This window comes from Muscardinus avellanarius (assembly GCF_963383645.1).
Source record: "Muscardinus avellanarius genome assembly, chromosome: X".
In the NCBI taxonomy this organism is placed as follows: Eukaryota; Metazoa; Chordata; class Mammalia; order Rodentia; family Gliridae; genus Muscardinus; species Muscardinus avellanarius.
In genome coordinates this window covers 103,616,930-103,634,474 of record NC_137792.1, presented here as the reverse complement: position 1 = coordinate 103,634,474, position 17,545 = coordinate 103,616,930, and the positions used below count along the sequence as shown (strand labels likewise).

At 38.9% G+C, this 17,545-nt stretch overlaps 1 pseudogene across 1 annotated transcript in view; it reads right to left on the bottom strand.

Annotated features, from left to right (window-relative positions):
* LOC308279008 (eukaryotic translation initiation factor 3 subunit J-like) overlaps window positions 1-17,545 on the bottom strand; it is a 60,651-nt pseudogene that overhangs the window by 42,215 nt on the left and 891 nt on the right. The window lies entirely within an intron of this gene.

The following is a 17,545-nucleotide window of genomic DNA, read 5'->3' as shown; positions in this document are numbered from 1 at the left end:
CTTAGTTGCTTCGCTATACGACCCTTTCTATAACTCGACCTCCTTTTGTTACCCCTTTCCTCCTAGTTATTTCTAATTAGGGGAAGCATCTGGTTTTTATTTTCTGTGATATTTCTCTGTGCATGCCACATTGCAAGTTCCGATCCCACTCTTGACGGCCCCAGTAGTGGCTTGGCCACCCGGAGGACTCTGATCCCAATCTCGCTGGCTACAACACTGGCCTTGCCTCATGGGAGGCCCCGATTCTGGCCTTGCTGGCCCCTGCACTGGCCTAACCCCCCAGCTGGCTCCGATCCTGGTCTCGGAGGCCCCAGCACTGGCCTTGCCTCAAGGCAGGCTCCGATCCCAGCCTCGCTGACCCTGGCACCGGCCTAACCCCTCGGTGGGCTCCAATCCAGGCCTCAGAGGCCCCAGAACCAGCCTTGCCTCATGGCAGGCTCCAATCCCAGCCTTGCTGACCCCAGCACCAGCCTAACTCATCGGCAGGCTCCAATCCTGGCCTCGGAGGCCCCAGCACACGCCTTGCCTCATGGCAGGCTCTAATCCTGGCCTCGCTGACCCCGGCACCAGCCTAACCCCTCGGCAGGCTCTGATACCGGCCTTGGAGGCACCAGCACCAGCCTTGCCTCACAGCAGGCTCCAATCCCAGCTTTGCTGTTCCCGTCACCGGCCTCACCCCTCCGCAGGCTCCGATCCAAGCACCCTCTCCAGCCAGCAGGTTGTCCCACGTTCCTGAGGGTGCGTGGTAGTATTATTCTGCCTCTGGGGTTATTTCTTCAAAAGTTCCAGGTGTAATGCATCAGATCTCTGCCTTCCCTGAGTACTGGCCGCTGCCATTGCCACTGCCTCCACCATTTCAAATATTTCCCAAGCTCTTTTTCCAGTCTGCATGTTGTCCAGTGTTCCTAAGCATGTGCGACGGTATTTCGACATTTGGGGTAATTTCTCCAGAATATAAGGTTGGTAGGATCAGATTTCTGCCTCTCCTGAATACAAGTCTCCACTGCCATCACAGTGACCACTTCCAATATTGCCTTCCTCCTAGGTCTCCGCTAAACTCTCTCCTTACAAGTGATGTCCAGGATGTTTAAGGATGTAGAGAAGAAGCAGTCCTCCTTCGCGGGGAATTTTTCCAAAAGTTCCAGTTCAGTTGGATAAGTTTTGTCTGCATCTCCAGTATCCTGGCAGCCGCTGCGGCCATCTTGACCCCTCTCTGATATTTTTCTTTTCTTTTTTCTTTTTATTTTTCTTTTCCTTTTTTTTTAATAAGAGAAGACAGTATGTGTGGTTTGAGGAGGTTGTGGGATCAGGCACTTGGTAGCACTGTGGCCCGGGCCGCGATTCTCCTGGGGGTCCTGCGTGCCCCGCGTGACCCCCGCCCAGAGGCCAGAGCCTTGTGACCCGCGCCCCTGTTCTTCGGGGGATCCAGCATGCCCTGCATGACCCAGCCCTGGGCCCAGGGCCTTACGACCCGCTCCCTGGTTTTTCTGGGGCTCCAGCGTGCCTCGCGTGACCCCACCCAGGGCCTGGGTCACAGGACCCTGGGCCCCAGTTCTTCCGGGGGTCCGGCGTGCCCTGCGTGACCCTGCTCTGGGTCCAGGGCCTTGAGACTCCTTACTTTTCCTTCCATCTTAATGCTATTTTACATTGATTTTTGTTTTTTAAAATTGGTGCATTGTAGTCATATGTTATGAATCAAATAACATTTAGTAGAAGAAAAAGTAAAAATATTAACAAGTGCTTAACTTTGATAAATAGGCCTGAGAATCGGAAGGGGTTACTAACATCTACTGTAGAATATAATAGATGGAATAACTTGCTATTCTACCCATATATTGATTTGTTAAAACTTTTTGAAGTTAGTAACTTCAAATAAAAAGAATCAAGAAGCTGGGGTGTAGCTCAGTGGTTCAGTGATAGGGTATTTACCTAGTATATGCATGAGTCCCTGGATTTGATCCCTAGCACAGAAAAAAATTAATCAAGTGTGATCATTCACTTATAAGTGATGTAAAGCTAATTTAAATGGTGAGAGTGTGCACGAGTACTCCGTTTACTTGGGTCTAGGCAATGTGAAGTGAGAATGGTGGTGATGAAGGTGGATTGAACCACTGATCCAACTTACCATTATGACGCTGGATTTCCCATTTGAAAGAACTGGACTATTGTGAAAATGGATATGATAGCAGAAATGAATCACACAATGAGTTGTACACTGAAATACTTTATAAAAACACACAGGTGGCTCATGCTTGTAATCCCAGCATTTGGTAGCCTGAGACAGGAGGATTGTGGTTTACAGACAGCCTGTTTCAAAGTAAAGAATAAAAATGGGGCTTAGGGTGTAGCTCAGAGGTATAATGCCCTTGGGTTCCATCTCCAGTATCTAAAACAAACATATTTTTTTGTTTCTCTGTAAACCTCCAGACATCCTGGGGTCGGTCTTAGTGAAATCTACAGAGAAAATTGAAGTCGAACACATACTACAAGGTTAGACTTTGCATAAAACACAATACAAGCTTACCCAGAGTCATTAACATTTTTTGTTAAGGGGGAAAGATATCCTGTGATCATGGACTGGAATAAATAATATTGATTTTTTTTGGGGGGGTTCCGTTTTGCTTTTAGAGGAAGATTTATTTTCTCACAGTTCTGGAAATATCCTTACTACTCAGTGATATGCAATTTCAATGGAATTTCCATAAAAATTCTAAGGGCATATTTCATAGAAATAGTAAAGAAAGAGTCTAGCCTGCCCGGGTCCCACCCCAAGCACAAAAAGAGAAGAGACACATGTTTTCTCTAATATGCCTAAACTAGGGAGTATTAGGAATACCAGAGGGACTCCAGATAATGGAGGAAGAAGGCTTAGCTTAATTAATGGAGGAGTTGCATTCAAATATGTGTATAAGTGTGAATTAGCACGGTCAACCCAGACACTCATTGTTGGCAGGGGGGAAGGGGAAGCAGGGGCGGAGGGAGGGCACCAAGCACTGTGTGAATGTGTGCCATTTTCAATATGATCCACATAAAAATAAAATAAAAGACATAGTAAAGAAAATTCTAAAATCCATATAGAATCATAAAGCCTCTGAATAACCCAAACAATCTTGGAATAGAATAAAACTAGGGGTATCACGTTACCTGATTTCTAAATATACTACTAACCTGTAGTAATCAAAACACCATGATATTGACATAAAAATAGACACATAAACCAATGGAAAAGAATAGAAAGCCTAGAAATAAATTCATGCTGATAAATTTAACTGATTTTCCACAAAGGTGTTATGAATACACAGGAAAGAAAGGACTGTCTTTTCAATAAATGATGTTTGGAAAATTGTGTAACCATATGTGCAAGAATGAAACTAAAACTCTATCTCTCAATAGTTACAGAATCAATTAAAAATGAGTAAAGGACTTAAATATAAGAGCTGAGACTATGAAACTACTATAATAATACATAGGAGATATACATTAATATATTGGCATGGAAAAGAATTTTTTAAAATTTTATTGGTGCATTGTAGCCATATATCTTAATGGGGTATAAGATGGTGGAGGCATACATGCACACATCATCCAATTAACCCTTAACCAATTCCCGCCCATTCCTTCCCTCTCCCTCCTTCTCATGTTTGGCTTAGTGATTGACATTGATATGCTTGTAAAAGTACATCATGTGTATTAGAGAATTTCCCTCTTTCCCCTACCATCCCCTCAGTTAGTTTGCCTTATTTGCTCATCTATAGAGTGTCCTTCTTTGTCTAGAGTTCCTCCTATGACCCATTTTCTCCCTAGCTTCCCCATATTAGGGAGAACATCTGATTTCTTCTTTTTTGTGATTGACTAATTTCACTTAGCATAATGTCTTCTAGTTCCATCCATTTCCCTGTAAATGATGTAATTTTGTTTTTCTTTATGATGGAATAAAATTCCATTGTGTACATATCCCATAGATTTGTAATCCATTCATCTGTTGATGGTCATCTTGGCTGGTTCCACACTTTGGCTATGGTGAATTATGCAGTTATGAACATAAATACACATGCATTAGTTTGATAGTTTGGTTTCCATTTTTGGGGGGTAGATAACCAGGACTGATATTGCTAGATCATATGGTAAATTCATTCTCATTCTTCTGATGATCTTCCATACTGTTTTCCAAAGTGGTTACAATAATTTAGAATCCCACCAACAATGTATTAGAGTTTCCACTTCTCTACATCCTTGTCAGCATTTCTTGTTGTTTGTGCTTTGATTGCCATTCTAGTTGTAGTTAGGTGAAATCTCAGGGTAATTTTGATTTGCATTTTCTGATTGTTAATGATGTAAAGCATTTTTTCATGAATTCATTGGCCACTTGCATTTCTTCTTTTGTGAAGTGTCTATATAGTTCACTTGCCCATTTTTTATTGGGTTATTTCTTTTCTTGTGTGTGGGTGTGTGTGGTGCATGTGTTACTGGTGGTGGAACCCAGGGGCTTTCTACTGGTTATACTCCCAGACCTATTTTATATTTTATTTGGAAACAGGGTCTCACTAAGTTGCTGAGAGCCTCACTAAGTAGCTGAGGCTAGCGTGCAATCCTCCTGTCTCAACCTCCCAAGCACGAGGATTACAAATGTGCTCCACCATGCCTGGCTTTTGTGGTTTTTTATTGGGTTTTCTTTTTTTTTATTTGTGGTGTTGGGGGTGGAACCCAGATTCTTTTCTACCTCCAGGCTATACTACCAGATCTATTGTATACATTATTTGGAAATAGGGCCTCACTAAGTTGCTGAGAGCCTCACTAAGTTGTTCAGAGCCTCACTAAGTAGCTAAGGCTGGCTTCAAATCTGTGTGATCCTCCTGTCTCAGCCTCCCAAGTGCTGGGATTACAAACATGTGCCACCACGCCTGTCTGGGTTATTTTTTTTTATTAATGCTGAGTTTCTTGAGATTTCTGTACAGTCTAGATATTGGTCCTCTATTGAAGGAGAAGGTGGCAAAAATCTTCACCCATTCTGTTGTCTCTCAGTTGAAGTTCTTGATAGTTAACTTTGCTATACAGAAGCTCTTCAGTTTAATGCAATCCCACGTACTGATCCACATTTTATTTTCTTGTGCCTTTGAGAAAGTTTCATCTGTGCCTATGTGTTGCAGTGTTTGACCTATGCCCTCTTGAAGGAGTCTTAAGGTCTCTGGTCTAATTTCCAAGTCTTTGATCTTTCTTGAATTGGCTCTTGTGCAGGGTGATAAAGTGTGATTAATTTCCAATTTTCTGCATATGGTTAACCAGTTTCACCAATACCGTTTGTTGAACAGGCTTTTTTCCAGTGTATGTTTTTTGGCCCCTTTGTCAAAAATCAATTAGCTGTAAGTGTGTGGACTTTTTTCTGAGTCTTCTATTCTGCTCCATTGGTCTATGTATCAGCTTTTGTGCCAGTACCATGCTGTTTTTATTACTATGGCTTTGTAGTATAGTTTGAAGTCAGGTATTGTGATTTCTCCTGGATATTTTTTTGTTATTATTGTTACTGAGAACTACTTTGGCTATTCTGGGTTTTTTTTTGTTGTTGTTCCAAATAAATTTAAGGACTGATTATTTTTCTATGTCTGTGAGGAATGACCTTGGTAATTTAATGGGTACTGAGCTGAATATGTAGATCACTTTTGTAAGTATGGACATTTTGATGATATTTATTCTGCCTATCCATGAACATGAAAAATCTTTCCATCTCTAAGTTCTTTTTTGATTTCTATTTTCTATGTTTTATAATTTTTTTATAGAGGACTTTTACCTTCTTGTTTAAGCTTATTCCTAATATTTTATTTTTTGTGTGATATCCTGAGTGGAAATGTTTTCTGGATTTTTTTCAGTGGATTTATGGTTGGTATACAGAAAAGCTTCCAATTTTTTAAGGTTGTTTTTTTTTTTTTATCCAGACACTTTGCTGAATTTGTTGATCAGTTCTATAAGCCTTTTGGTTGAGTTTGTTGGTTCTTCTAAGTATAGTATCATGTCATCTACAAATAGTGAAAGTTTGAATTCTTCTTTTCCTATTTGTACTCCTCTGATTTCCTTTTCTTGCTTTATTGCTCTGGCTAGAGTCTCAAGTACCATATTGAAGAGAAGTGATGATAATGGACATCCTTGTCTTGTTCCTGTTTTTAGGGGAAATGCCATGGACAAGAAATTTTTGGAGAAGACCCCAAAACATAAGAAACAAAATCAAAAATAGACAAATAGGATTACAGCAAACTACCTTGATTCTTTATTTTGTTTTTCATTCTCTTTCTCTCCCTCTGTATTTTCTAGCAATAAAATCCATGCAAATAAAGCCCTATGTGATTAAAAATGAAAACAATATGAAAAAGAATAAAGTAAAATTTTGATTCCCACGCTGCATCATTTGTGTCTTTCTTTAACCTATCCAATTTACATAATTAGCTAGTTTTATTAACTTCTTTTGTAACTCTCCAGAATATTTTTATTTATGAAAACACAAATAAATGATCTTATCTTCTCGCTTTCTTGAACAATTATTTTGTACTCTTCACTTTACCTTAATTATATATTTTTTGTGTTAGTTGGCATCTTCATAGTTATATTCAAACCAACTGACCCTACAATTTAGAGAAAGGAAGATTTATTTGCTCATAGTTTGGATATTTTTAGTTCAGTCCATGTGAGGCCAGGGACAGTAGAGCATGGTGGTAGTGGGAATTGGAAATATGGAGAACACAAGACTTTGCTCTCACATTAAAAAGGCTAGAAACAGTGAGGAGAGGAGGAACCATATATAATCACCAAGGCTGCAGCCCCAGGGATCCACCTTCTTCTGCCACACAATACCAGCCCAGACCACCACCCAAAGATGGATTTATCCACTGCTGAGATTACAATTCTCATTACTTAATTATATCAACTCTGAATCTTAATAAATGAGCTTTTTAGGGGACATTACATATTTAACTATAACACTGAAAATCTTTAATGTAATCACAGGGAATGTCCTCATTTTTCTAGTTATACAACATTTCCATTGTATGAATACATATTCCTTTTATTTATAAGTAATATACTCATTTAATTATAAATAATGTATCTAGCCAAGCTTCTATTGATGGACAATGGTGGGTTTCAGTATTTTGGTATTATAAGCAATCATGTTGATCCAACACAATGTGTAATGTTGTACAAGCATCATTTCATACTTCTATAGATGTATATATATGACAAATTCCCATAAGTGGAATGCTGGGTAAAAGGGTAAGTATATATGTAATGTTTTACTTCTGAATCCCAACTCTAGAACTTGCCTATCTGCCTGAAATTTTGTCTTGGCTAATCATGTACTCATGCTTACCTAGAGTCACATTTAGCTGCAACCCTTCTCTCTTAGTGACTTCTTTTCTAAATCCAGATTTTTTACATTCTGGAAGGCTGCCTGGTTCCAGTCCCATTCAGTTCATAATAGTGAAATGATTAAGTAAAATGCATCAGTAGATAGAGGGAGATCCCATTCTAATTAGAAATCAGTACAAAATAAACATATTCTGGCTCAGAACCTCTGCTATCTCAGGTCTAGTAGCTCAACTGAAACAGTGCTGGTGAAGCGGGTAGCAATCAGTTTAATAACCAAAACATAATTACTCATTTTGGGTAGACTTAATGATAGATCTACCTCAATATGAAGGGGAGAACTTTGACATAATAGCAAAAAAGAACAATATTATCAGACAGTCTGAGGTTGAGCTAAGTTTCCACCATACTAGAAAGGTAACTTTCAACAAGTCTCAACCTCTTCAGACCTTAGATCTTGAAAAGTGGGGATAATAATATATACCTTCCAAGGATGAAAAAATATGGTATGTTTGCATATACAAAGTGATTAGCACAATATCTTATACATAGTTGGTGCTCAGTAAATTTAGAAAAGTGTTTGAAAACATTGGAACTTCCTTTGAGCTTTAGGTGCATAGCTGTTGGACTCAGAGGCTAAAAGAAAATTTATTTTTCTTTTTTAAACACTTTTATTGGAGCATTATAGTCTCACATTATAATGTAGTTTATAGGGATAGTGACATGTATGCACACAGAACTTGGTGAGCTTTCCTCCAGCTACCTCCCTCCCCCATACAAGATATTGAGTTTGGCACAGGTATCACATATGTACATAATGTCAATGAAAGTGTTTCCTTCATTAAGCCTCCCCTCCCTCCCCAACCTCCCCTAGACTACCTCCCTTGCTATACCAGGGTTTCTCCTCGGTTACCTAATGTCTTTCTTGTATCCCAATTATTCCCTTATCTTCCTCATATGAGAGAAAACATATGACCCTTCACTCTCTGGGATTGTCTAATCTCACTTAACATAATATTCTCCAGCTCCATCCATTCTTTTTGCAAATCACATAATATAATTTTGTTATTTATTGCTGAGCAGAATTCCATTGTGTGTATATCCCATAATTTTGTAATCCATTCATCTGTTGATGGACAATTAGGCTGGTTCCATAATTTGGCTTTTATGAATTGTGCCGCTATACACATAGATATGCATGTATTACTATAATATTCTGATTTCAGCTCCTTGGGAAAGAATTCCAAAAGTGGTATCTCTAAGCCAGGTATGGCAGTGCATGCTTATAATCCTGGCATTTGGTAGGCTGAGACAGGAGAATCGCGGTTCACAGCCAGTCTCAGCTACTTAGTGAGGCCTTTTGCAACTCAGCAACACCCTGCTTTAAAAAAAAAAAAAAAAAAAAAAAAAACATTAAGAACTTCTGGGAAGATGGCGATGGAGAAATCTCCATTACCACAAAATCAGCGCCTTTCATAGCCAGAAAACACCATCACCAGAGAAACAAAAAAATCACCAGGCTCCAGAGAGAAAGCGGACTGAGAACAGAGCCAAAGACGTGGCAGTAGCGCTTTACTGACGGCGGCAGCGGGGAGTTCACTGGACGGCTACAGCAAGCCGAGGTGAGCCGCTGCAGAAAAGCCAGGCGGGATTTCTCGGCGCAGAGAGCATCTAAAGTTCCCAGTGGCTGAGCTCAGAACACGCTGCAGGGATTCAGAGTGGAAATCAAAACCAAGAAGAAATACACCAGCCTCATAGCCGAGGGCATAGCAGCGGCGCCATATTGCCACCGGCGGCAGCAGCAGCGAATTCAGCGAAGCCAGTACAGCTACATCTGCGTACTCAAGAACAGTGAGTCAAATTGCGGGCCACAGAGGAGAAATCCCAGTACTGTACTCCCTGGGACTTGACCCAGTGGAGGAGGGGCAGTGGCAGAGATATCACACCATAGGAGAACGTGCAACCTGGCACCCCCCACAGTCTAAAGCAGCCTCTATCGACTCTCTGGGTCGGAGACTCTGTGATAAAACCCAGTAAAGGAGTAGTGGGGTCTGAGATACTACTGACTTGAGATCCAGAACACCTTAAGTGAAGTCATAGTGACTGAAGGGAAGAACCCAGAGAAGGCACAAACATCCGAAATCATGGGAAAGAGGAATAATACTGGAGCAATGAATGCCCACAACCCCAAAACATCAGAACCCGATAAAACAGAAAATCAGACATTTCTAGAAGAGCAAATCAGGAAAATAACTGTAGAAATAATAGAGGTGCTTTGAAAAGAACTCAGAGAGAGCCAAAAGGAGATAAAGGATGCAATTAATGAAGTAAAGGCCTCAATTCAAAGCACAAACAACCGATTAGAACACATGGAGAACAGAATCTCGCTCTTAGAAGATGATCATTCCAAAAATGAACGCATAGTTTCTAATCTAGAAAAAAATATCCGACAGCAGGAATCTGATATTGAAGAAATATGGGCCCATTTTAAGAGAGCTAACCTAAGAATAATTGGAATAGAGGAGGGAAAAGAAAGTGAAACCAAAGGGATCAACAATCTCATCAAGGAAGTAATAGAAAATTTTCCAGACATAAAGCAAGAGGTTGATACATAGGTACAGGAAACTTATAGAACTCCCTTTAGACAGGATCGGAGAAGAGGATCCCCACGCCACACAATTGTCAAAATGACCAATGTGGAAGCCAAGCAGAGAATCTTAAAGGCAACAAAAGCAAAGGGCCAAGTGACATTCAGAGGCAAACCAATTAGAATCACTCCAGACTTCCCAAACCAAATCATGAGAGCCAGAAGAGCTTGGAGTAACATATTCCCAATTCTGAAAGAAAACAACTTCCAGCCAAAAATTTCCTACCCAGCAAAACTTTCTATCAAATTAGATGGAGAAATAAGAAGCTTCCATGACAAACAGAAACTGAAGGAATTTATGTCTTCAAAACCAGCACTAGAGAAAATACTCAAAGAGATTAACTACAAAGAAGAAATAGGTAACACACACCAGAAGTAGAGAAACAAGATTTTCCATCCAACAGACAACTAAGATTGGTTATCTGTGGAGATTCATTATTTATGTTAGTCTTTTACCTATCTCTAAAGGGTATTGTTTGCCTTTATTGTTGTTAATTTTTAGGATTTCTAGTTGGAATATTAATATACCTTCAGATATAGCATTTGTGAAATATTTTATCCCATTCTATTAGTAGCTGTTAACTCTGTTTACATTGTCTTTGGATATACAATATTTTTTAGGGAGTTTGTATACTCTTCTGTTGCCTGTGCCATTGAAATCATAACCAAGAAATCACTGCCCATTTCAATGTTGTGAGGTTTTATGACCCAGATTTTCTCCTAAAAGTTTATAGTCTTAAGATTTATATTTAGGTATTTTAACTATTTTGATTTAATATTTGTATATGGGATTAGGTAAGGGTCCAATTTTATTCTTTTCCATGTAATTATTATTTTTCAACAATATTTAGTTAAAAGATTATTTTTTCCACCACCAAATGTTCGTGGAAACCTTGTCAAAAATAACTTGACAATATAGGGAAGAACTTAGCTCTAGGCTTGTATTTAACTCCAATGGTTTATATATCTGCCTTTAGAATAGTACTACACTGTCTCAATTATTGTAGCTTTATATGGTTTGAAATCAGAAAATATATATCTTCTAGCTTTGTTCTTTTTCAAGATCGTTTTGGGTACCTAGAGTCCATATTCCATATTAGGATAGATTTTTTTCTGAAAAATAAATATATAAATATATGAGAGTTTCACCTAAAAAAATAGAAAAAAAATATTCTCTGGTAAGAAAGAAAGTAAACAGAAATATTGAAATGTTATCTTTAAGTCATCAAAAGCTTGGTATCAGACAAATGAAACTGTTATGTGAGAATATCATTTTTAATTTTGGATAAATTGCTATAATACTAGATGTCAACCACTAAGCCAAGCATGGGAGGGAGGGATGGGGAGAGAATGGGGTGGGGATTGGATGGGGGCTGACTGGGCGATGTGTGCATGTATGTCTACAAAAGTTTGTATCCCACTATGATGTATGAATACAGTGCACCAATAAAAAAAAGGAAAAAAAAAGATTAAAAAATAGGGCTGGTGGGTAGAGCTCAGAGGTAGAATGCCCCTGGGTTCCATCCCCAGACCCACAAAAAAAATCAATTGGCTATAGGTGTGCGCATTTATTTCCGTATCTTCTATATTCTGTTCCATTGATCTATGTGCCTGTTTTTGTGTTAATACCATGCTGTTTTTGTTTACTACAGCTCTGATAATCTCAATTGATGCTAAAAAGGCATTTGGCAAAATCCAACACCCATTATTATTATTATTAAAAACACTGCAGAAATCAAAATAGAAGGAACTTACCTCAGTATCATAAAGGTAATATACAATAAGCTCAAAGACAACATCATATTAAATGGCAGAAATTGAGAAAATTCCCTTTAAAACAGGAACAAGACATGAATTCCCATTATCACCACTTCTTTTCAAAATAGTACTCGAGACTCTAGTCAGAACAATAAGACAAGAGAAAGAAACTAGAGGAATACAAATAAAAACTGAAATGTTCTCTATTTTCAAATGGCATGATCCTCTACTTAGAAGACCCAAAAACTCAACCAAAAGACTTTGTAGAGCTTATTGAAAATTCAGCAAAGTGGCAAGACACACAAAAAATCTTTTAAAAATCAGTTGCTTTTCTATATACTATGAATCCACTGAAAAAGAAATCCAGAAAACATTTCTATTTATAGTTACCTCAAAATCAATAAAATCAATTAAGAGAAGGCTCAAGAGAAGGCTTTTATAAAAAAAAGTAAATTCCAGAGAAAGGATCTGGAACAGTTTGCTTCCACAAGTGGAAAACGACAGCAAGTTCTCTGCCTGATAGGATTTGTTTTCTCTGAAAACCTTTCCCCCATGTATATGCATTTGGGGGAGGAAGCTATCTCCTTTAGCACCACAACTTAGTGCATTTTTGCTGTTTCCACCATGTTCGAAGCATACCCCCTTATCCTTCCCCCTGTGTGCCTAAGTGAAACCCTGGGGGAGGGACGTGGGGATGTCTAAAATGGCAATTGAAGCTGGTGGTGAATTTCATTATCTCTTCTCATGAGAACTGGCTTGATCCTCTGTTCCATTCCTTTCCCTGCCCTTCTCATCTTCAGTCTCACTACCTAACATTCTTGCTTCAAGAGACCCTGAAATCATTTAGGGGTTCATCTTCTATAGCTTCTTCGAGTTGTATAGGGATATAAACATGTCAGGACCTCTTGGCTTTTGCTCTCTGTGAGAACAGGGCCTGTTGGAACTAGAGATGTTCTTGGAGGGCAGATCAGTCCACAGGGCCTCATAGTAGTTGGTGTCAATTGAAGAGGGGTTGGTAGTTTTGTCTAAGACCTATTTAAACTTTGATAGCCTGGAGCTAGAAGGAAACAAATTTCATTAGCAAGTTTAGGAGACCAAGAGCAAGAGAAAAGAGGAGTAATGAGACAAAATAGGTCTGTGAAGGGCAGAATCAGGTAAACAAGGTCCAAGCCTTCTTTAAGAAACTCAGCCTTGGGCTGCCTTTTTCTTAAATTGTGATACCTGTTTAATGAGCTTATCCAGAAGTAAAGTGACTTTTAGCTAGAGAAATAGCCTAGTTCTCAAGGAAGGCAGCTAAAAACTAGGAACTTATGGGAGGGTTACTCATCTTTTTCTTTTCTAAAAAGTAATTTAAATAATCTTTGGGCTCGCTGTTTCATATAGGTGTGGTTTAACCTTGAGATTCAAGATTTGTATTCTATGAGCAGGGGTTAACTCACATATGATAGTTCCAGCTAGTGACATTGGGCACATTTTTTGCTTTGGGGGTAGAGAATAGTACAGTAAAGGGAACTCCTCCAAGAGGGGTTAATTAGAATCTTTCTGAGTCTTAATGAGAACTTGGCACCCATATAAAGATGTCACTTGGCCTGCTTTATCTCCTACTTCTTTTCCATAGGCACATATTGACTGTTGGAGTTGATAGAGACAGAAATGTTACCTATTTGGTTATGCCAGGTTTTCAGTATCAAGTATCAGGTCAGTGCATAAGAATGGCTTGGCATATAATATTCTGAAAGGGCTAAGCTAGATACATACCTTCAGAGCAACCCAGACTTTAAGAAGAGCTATCAGAGGAAGTTCTAGACAGGGTAGTGAAGTTTCTTGACAGAGCTTGCCTAAGATACATTTTAAAGTCTGGGTAGCTCTTTTTACCGTACCAGAAGTTTAAGGTCTCCAAGTTGAGAATGGAGGAAGTATTTAATTCTCAGTTTTCCACTTGCTAGGGTGATTTGACATAAAAATGTAGGTTAGTTATCACTGCAGAGGTACCTAGGCAATCTAAATCAGGGAATAATCTTGAGTAGGAACTTTGATACATCCTGTGTACACTCTGTCCAGGTAGAAAAGGCTTTTACTCAGCCTGTGAAGGTATCAATAAAGATCAAAAGGAATTTATAGCTTCTGAAAGAGGATAATTGTAAAGTCTAATTGTTAGTCTTCCCTTGGATAAGAGCCCGTATTCTGTATAGGTTGAACCAATAGGGAAGGCCTGGTATCTTAGGGGTTATTTTGGGGCACGATGATGGCATGCTTGATAAACTATAATTTTACAGAGTCCCTTACCTATGAAGAGGTATTTTTTATCGTGTGTAAGGAGAGAAGAACAAATAAGCTCCCAGCATTTGAGATATATTCCTTTACAAGAGAGGGCTAGAACATTTAGACGTAAGTAAAAATTGTACAAAGGAGGTATAAAATGCTATTTTGTTAATATTCTATTCGCCCCCATTGCCTGGCAGGATATACAGAAGTAAAAAGGGATCCACAATATACAGTTAGCACAGAGTGGGAAGGTCATGAATTTAATGAAAATTTGAGGTTCTACTTTCCAGACCCAAGGTTTCCTGGGTTCTATCCCTTTGATACGATCTCTGATGTGGGAGCCAACTGGAGTGAAGTGATTTTAAATCCCTTTGGCCCTCAGCAGCCTTTCTCCCAGGAATCTGGCCTTTGCATAAAGGATAGGGTTATCAGGGGCCTTTGTCTCTTTCAGATATTTGCTTTACCAGTGTTCAGGATTCCCACAGTGACTGGCAGTTTTCTTGGGGCAGGATCTCCTTGTGGGGCAACCTGGAGTTAACTGTCAGATCTTTTTTTAATAAAAAATATTGTAGTATGGTTTTATTTTTTGGTTTTTTAATTGGTGCATTGTAGTCATACATCTTAATAAGGTATAAGATGGTAGAGGCATACATGCATACATCACAAAGATCTTTAAAGTAGCCAATTGTTGGGTCCGTGTTTCCTCCCTATTTATCCTTTCCCTCTATATCTTGGTCTTGGTTATAAAAGATGAAGGAGGCTGTTTTAGTGTCTGTGGCAAATTGGGTGAGAAATTTATTATTTAGAATTAAAGACCCTTTCAGGAAGTTCAGTCTCAGGATTGTGTATTTAATAAAAGCCTTTTGAGATCTCTCTGAAGGCTGTGGAATTTTCATTGGGGCTTTAATCTATGACATCCAGTTTTTTATAATTTATAGAGTTACCTGGTGCTCTCAAAACATAACAGGTGATTTCTTGCCTAAAGTCTCTTAGGGGTTTATAATCCCAATGGGGATCAGGTGGAGGAACTGCACTAGCTAAATTATAAAAGTGCTTAATATATCACTCAGGGTCATCTGAGAATTTTTTTCAGATTATATTTAACCTAAGATACTCCATAGAAAAGGGAGCATCTACCCTCGTAGGTTGGCTCCTCGGGCTTGCTACCTCCTATAGAGGATATATCTGAAAAGTAGAGGAAGTCCCAGTATATAGTGGGAGAAAGCACTTATTAAGACTACAGCTGTGGATTATTTTGTAGAAGGGAAGAAGGTTTTGGGTAAAGGGTCTGGGTGCTAGTAGATGGACTCCTAGGACAGTTCCATCAGGGGTTTTGTCTTATGCCCTGTGTTGGAGTCCAAAAAGGGAGATAGGAGATTTAATACTGTCATAATGAATATAATTCACTGGTTTTTCAAAGGTCAAGGATGTCCCTTAGGGTTTTAAAGGCCTGAATATATAGAGCCAATATTCATTTTTCCTGATCATGTCAGAAAAAGTCTAGCTAGATAATGGTATTAAAATGAAGGCTCTGTTCAAAGTACATGTTTCTTGATCATTTAATTGGTATTGAGACCAATTGGCCCTACAAAAGAGCATTAACCTCTTTCCCTTTAAATTTCTGGAGTCAAACTATTCACAATTTCCTAGAATATATCCCAAAAGAGAATATAGAGGCACTGCAATCTGGTTTTCTCCCTCCTTGTTCAGGGTCCATGCTAATCTTCTCTGTATTGTTCAAATTTTAGTTCATGTGCTCCCCTCCAACTGAGAAAACATGGTTGCTCAAGAAAAGGGGTGTCCTTACCTGCTATCAGCCAAATCTTTTTCTCCCAGGCAACAACAACATTCCTATAAAGCCTAATAACCAAGAATCCAGTATACTGGCTGCCCTTACCAGATCTCAAAAACCTGCCTAGTCTTTTCAAGTTCCTATCCTGTGCTGTGAGAGCTGGCATAAATTTGTTAAAACTTTTAATTTTTCTAAGAAGCATTTACCTAATTCACTTTATTTTACTTTTTGTAGTGCTGGGAATTGAACCCAGGGACAGTCTACCTTGGATCTACAAACCTAGCCCTATTTTATTTTTTATATGGAAACACTGTCTTGCAAAGTTTCCAAAAGCCTCCCTAATTTCCTGAGGCTGACTTAGAACTTGTGATCCTCCAGTCTCAGCCTTCCAAGTACTTTATACCACCATGCCAGGCTCCTAATTCACTTTTAAACATTTATTTATAGATTACCTCTGAAACCCAAAATGAACAATGTTAACATCTTAACATTTTTCCTATCAAAGAGAAGTTCCAAAGCAATGAAAACTATAGTTTAAAATATCTTACAGAGACAAGCACAATCTAGATTGGCTAGCCATGTAGGAAATGAAAATACATGTGTTGATAATTCTAAGGACATCTTTTCCTTTATCTTATGAACAAATTTTACTCTACTTATTTATCAAGGATTTAAATTATGCAAACTAAAAGGCCTTTGAGTTTGGGTTTATGTTTTCTTAATTAATAAGCACTCATTTATCTACAATCTAATTTGGTACCATGCAATCAATATATAGACACAAGTGCATATACAACAAAACAAGCAATATACCTATACATAAGTATTAATAATGTTAAACAGAAAATCATTAACCAAGTACTGGAATCCCCACAGGTAAGAGAAGAGTTGCAGATGCTCATTAGAGAGAGTTCCTGTCAGACTTACAGCTTCCAGAAACCAAAACATATTCCTGTTACAGGTTTTACTGTATGATACTGACAGGTTACAGGGTTTTTATTTTACATGCCACAGATCTGTGTGGTTGGCTATGTTTGGGGCAGATCTCTGCCCTTTTAATCCCAAGTAACACTGAGGGTTAATCCTTGACTAGCTGCTGGGTAAATATAGCAGGAGAGAAAAACAAAACAAAAGAAGGCCCAAAAGCCTCTGGTTCGATAGAACAAAAATCAGCTGGGCATGGTAGCATATGCCTGAAATCCCAGTACTTGGGAGGCTGAGATAGAAGGATCACAAGTTTGAAGTCAGCCTCAGCAATTTAGTGAGGCCCTCAACAACTTAGAGGGACCCTGTTCTCAAATAAAAGATAAAATAGGGGTGAGGGTATAGCTCAGAGGTAGAAGGCTTCTGGGTTCAATCCTCTCCTAAATAAATAAATCAAATAAAAATATATTTAACTAAGTATGCAAAACCATGTAAATTTTTAAAAATAGCATAAGCTCAAAAAGGCAAAAGAGTTTTTTTGCCAAAAAAATTAAATGGCTGTAGTCGCTTTATTAAAAGACACACAAGTGGGTATGGTGGCACACACTTGTAATCACAGCATCTGGCAGGCTGAGACTGGAGGACCATGGTTCATGGACAGCCTCAGCTATCCTTTGCAACTCAGTGAGACCCTGTTTCAAAATAAGGAATTAAAAAATAGGGCTGGGGTGCAGCTTAGTGGTAGAATGTCCCTGGATCCAATCCTTAGCAGCACACGCACGCGCGTGCACACACACACACACACACAC